Source organism: Octopus bimaculoides, chromosome 26 (assembly GCF_001194135.2).
Source record: "Octopus bimaculoides isolate UCB-OBI-ISO-001 chromosome 26, ASM119413v2, whole genome shotgun sequence".
Taxonomy (NCBI): Eukaryota; Metazoa; Mollusca; class Cephalopoda; order Octopoda; family Octopodidae; genus Octopus; species Octopus bimaculoides.
Window position 1 is genome coordinate 24,615,026 of NC_069006.1, and position 4,544 is coordinate 24,619,569.

General features: G+C 38.1%; 1 protein-coding gene across 1 annotated transcript in view; it reads left to right on the plus strand.

The window, feature by feature from the left end:
- LOC106875841 (myotubularin-related protein 3) overlaps window positions 1–4,544 on the plus strand; it is a 106,003-nt gene that overhangs the window by 60,318 nt on the left and 41,141 nt on the right. The gene's annotated exons all lie outside the window — the stretch shown is intronic.

The following is a 4,544-nucleotide window of genomic DNA, read 5'->3' on the forward strand; positions in this document are numbered from 1 at the left end:
GACTACAAACGTTAATAACAAGAACATAAACCTCACACAAGTCTGCTTCAAAAGAGTGAATGAACTAAAACTAATTACGAAACCCACTCCCCACCCTTCCCTGATTTATGTCATCAATTTGTTTCATTTGTTGTTTATTTATTGCCAATTTTCTGTTTAATTAGTCATTGCTCCATTTTTCTGTTTCCCAGCTCTAATTGTGCGATTGAAGCTAGTATTCTTTATTGTGTTGGTCACCAGTTAGATTTATGAAAGACACCAAGGTGGTAGTAGTGGCAGTGGTGCTGGCGGCTGAGAAAGGGCAGGAACGGAGGACAGAATGCTTTGTTGGTTTCTTAACATTTTGAGTTCAAATCCCGGATGTAGCCGATTCAACCTTTTAGTGTTCAGATTACTGTCAAATGTAATCCCTACTTATCCACATCGTTTTCAATTAATCCTGCATATACGATGGGCTTCTTACAGTTTCCCTTTACCAAATCCACTCACAAGGCTCTGATCAGCCTGAGGCTATAGTAGAAGACTCTTGCCCAAGGACTAAACCCAGAACCAAGCTTCTTACCATGAATATAAAGCAAGTAAAAATACTTGAACCAGATAAGGCCAGTTTAAATGCTAAAGAGTTAAACAACATTCTTCGCATTCTAGTAAGAGGTGTGAATTTTTACTAAACCCATTGTTTGTAAATTCAGTGTAAAATTGACCCAATACCACATGGCATTTTATGAATGGATTTGTTCTGGCGGCAATAAGGCTGCTCAGTATGTTCCATTGAAAGTCAGTAAAGGGTTATTAAGAACTGGTTTGGATTTAATTCATGGCATATTTCACTCTTGAAATCTTATTCTCAATAAGAAATGGGAGTGTTCCTGATAGTCCTGCTTCACTTAGTTCTGTGTACTTGGGGTGGGTGGGATGTGTGCATGTTTATTTTTAAACTTCTGACCTGTTAGGCCCACCCACAAGTTAGCACAGAGACAAGAAAAGGTCCCAGAACTCAAAGGTGTTATTTTTAGTCCCAGATCAAACAAACGTATCAATTCCCCACCACCACCAATCAACCCCTCCCCCATCCTTTTTCTTATCTTTTTTCTTTCTTTTTTTTTTATCAGATGGAGGGCAATCTCAACATAGTATCAACGCCATAATAAATTGCTCCAGCATGGCTGCAGTCTAACGACTGAAACAAGTAAAATGTAAATGATACATGTTCTCACCTCCACTACCCATACACTTGAAGTTTGCATCTGAGACTAAAAAGGTTCCCCACCTCCTGGGGAATAGTAGTTTCTACTAGTGACCAGACCAGCAAGAAATAGCAGCCAAATTTAGTTGGCTGAATCTGAAGGAAGCCCATTTTGTGTTTTTATCTTCTGTCTATATTTAGATACACACATCAGTCAGGACAGGATTTGTTAGAATCTCGGCATTTTAACATTCAGGATGCCGAAAGAACTTCACTTGTGTTCTTTTATATTCTGACATTGTGTGTGTGTTAAGTGTATCTCTAAAGCTGTAAATTCTATAGAAAATCTGTAGAGTCAGCCTTGAAAGTTATGATGTTTTGCATACAAGTACATTTATGCCAACAATGCAATCAAAAATAGAAAAAAAAAGTAATGGGTGTATATGCATATTTCAAGAGTTATTGCTCTTTTATCAGTGCCACATTCAACCTATATATTTATGTATAAGTGAGCAAGTAACTTCTATTTTGGCCCAAGGCAGGTCAAAGCCCTATGGTTAGATTTGGTTGCTGAAAACTGAAAGAAGTTCTGTGTATGTGTGTGTATGTCTCCTTGTGTTGGTATGATGTGCGGAATGTAAATAAACCAGGGCTGTGGAGTATGAAACAATTAAGGAGTAGTCGGAGTCGGTAAAACTATACCGACTCTGACTCACAATGTCTTTATTCTCTAGTGTAAACCACTTATAACATAGAGGCCTACTCAAAGAACAAGTGTATGCATATGCTTTATGAGATATGTAGAAGACCACAGTCACTAAATTACATAAAGAGGAGTCGTAGTTTGTTGTTTCGACTCCACAGTCCTGAAATAAATGCCACCATTATGCAAGTGTTTCCATAAGCAATCTTCCATGAAAGCATGTCTAGACATTGTGCTGCTCGTGTTCAAAGGATTCAGAGAGCAAAATTACCTTCACCGGAAACAGTGGGAGGTTGGCAACAGGAAGCGCATCCAGCTGTAGAAAATTAACCACAGAATTTCTTTGACTCTTGTAAACATGGAAAAGAGGTCGTTAAAATGCTGATGCTGTTAGAAGTAAAAGCGAGGAGGAATAATAAGCTGACAGTTGCAGCTGAAGCACTTGACCTTTGGAGATGTTCCAGGCTAAAGTCATTGACCTGCAATTTGTTATTATCAGATATACTTTCTTGATAATCTTCAGGCTTGCACTGTTAATTTAAGATGGCACACTTCACAAGAAGCTCTGCCCACAACAACAACAGTTATAATAATAATAATAATAATAATAATAACTGCTAAGCATTTCACCTGGCATGCTAACAATTCTGCCAGCTTGCAGACTTAATAATAATAATAATCCTTCCTAATGGAGGCCTAAGGCCTCAGATTTGACGAAGGGATTAAGTCGATTGCATCAACACCAGTGTGTAACTGGTACTTATTTAATCGACTCCGAAAGGATGAAAGGCAGACGACGACCTCAGTGAAATTTGAACTCAGAACGTAGCAGCAGACGAAATACCATTCAGCATTTCGCCCGGTGTGCTAACAATTCTGCCAGCCCCCCTGCCCTGAGTGGCTCCTGTGCCGCCTGACTGGCTCCCGTGCCGGTGGCACATAAAAAGCACCCGCTACACTTTAGGAAGGGCATCCAGCTGTAGAAACATTGCCAGATCAGATTGGAGCCTGGTGCAGCCTCCTGGCTTGCCAGTCCTCAGTCAAACCATCCAACCCATGCCAGCATGGAAAACAGACGTTGAACGATGATGATGATGATTTATATATAAAATACTACAATTAGCCATCGTTTTTGACGGTACTGGGCCACCTAGTAATATTAATAATGATAATGAGTAATCCTGGATTAATGCTTTTTGTTAGACATCTAAAAAATGGCTCTAAGAATATAGATTTCAACTGTTGATAATCATTTAGTTCAACTAATAAAGTGCTTCCCACACAGGTTTACGACTACTAACCAGTTTCTGTTTAAAAACTGGTTAGCTGCTGGTAACATTTAATCTGTACAGTAGTAAGAGGCTCCACAGGTTTGCTAATATTAGTAGTAGTAGTAGTAGTAATCTAACTCGAAATACTTGTATACTGATAGGTGCTAGTCATTCCTTTAATGTCATATTACTAAAGCGGTGGGTTGGGTGAGTCGTTAGAGCATCAAACAAAATGTCTTGTGGTATTCCATGGTAGGTTTTTAAAAATTTTTTTTTATTTTGACCTTTTGCATTCTGAGTTCAGATCCCATTGAGGTAACTTTTGCCTTTCTTTGTTTCAGAGGTCAATGTAATATAATTTAAAAACACCAGTCAAGGACTGGAGGTCAATGCAATCATCTTATCCTCCTCCATTCATATCTATGCACACACACACACACACACACACACACACTCTCCCTAATTACTGACCTTCTTCCTAAATTATTATTATTTGTAATCGGGTCAGGATGGATGACAGGAAGAACATCTGTTTAATAGAAAATCTGCCTCAACAAAATACATTTATTCCATGTGGACATTAAAATGCTGTTGATGAGACCAAGTGTATGAGAGTACATTATTTGGTGTGTCCTTTATTTTTTTTTAAGTTGATAGAATTATTTGAGGATTGCTAGGAGTAGGAGGTTGAAGATGCCAGATGGGTATAAAACCATCTCATGGCACTTGGGTACCATCGATCGTTTGGTTTGTTGCAAGCATTCAGAGCAGTTGCCTAGGGGTTGGAAAACACAGCCATTTGATGCACTAATTTCTCTGTGTTCCCCCACCCAGCTTATTGAAGGGCAGCAGAAAAAAATAGGCTGTGTGTACACTACCCTGTTACCTGAAATTAAATGGTTAGAAAGGAAATATGATTAGTGTTATCAAAGTCAACAAAACTAGGATATAACGATAGTGAGCTAAACCCATGTTTATTCATCTTACCTTGATATATATATATATATTTATTTATTTGTGTGTGTGCGTGTTTTGTTTGTTTTTTGTTACCATCTTTTGACGGCTTGTTGGAATCGTGCTGAAATGCCAGCAGCCCAACCACCTTGCTCGCTCTCCTCCTACATAACATCTATTCTTGCACAGATATTCTCTAATTCTTACAGTCTAATATTAGATTTGACTATCATCATCTATATAGGCCAGTGTTTCTCAATCTTTTTTTTTTTTTTACCTATGGACCCTGTTTGGTCCCTATTTTACTCTACTGACCCCCTCCTAGCTATTTGAAGTTTTAAAAAATAGTCCCATTTTTGTAATTGAATATTAATAGGAATTGTATAAAAAAATTTTTTTTAATATTTTGTGTATTGTAGAAGTATAACCG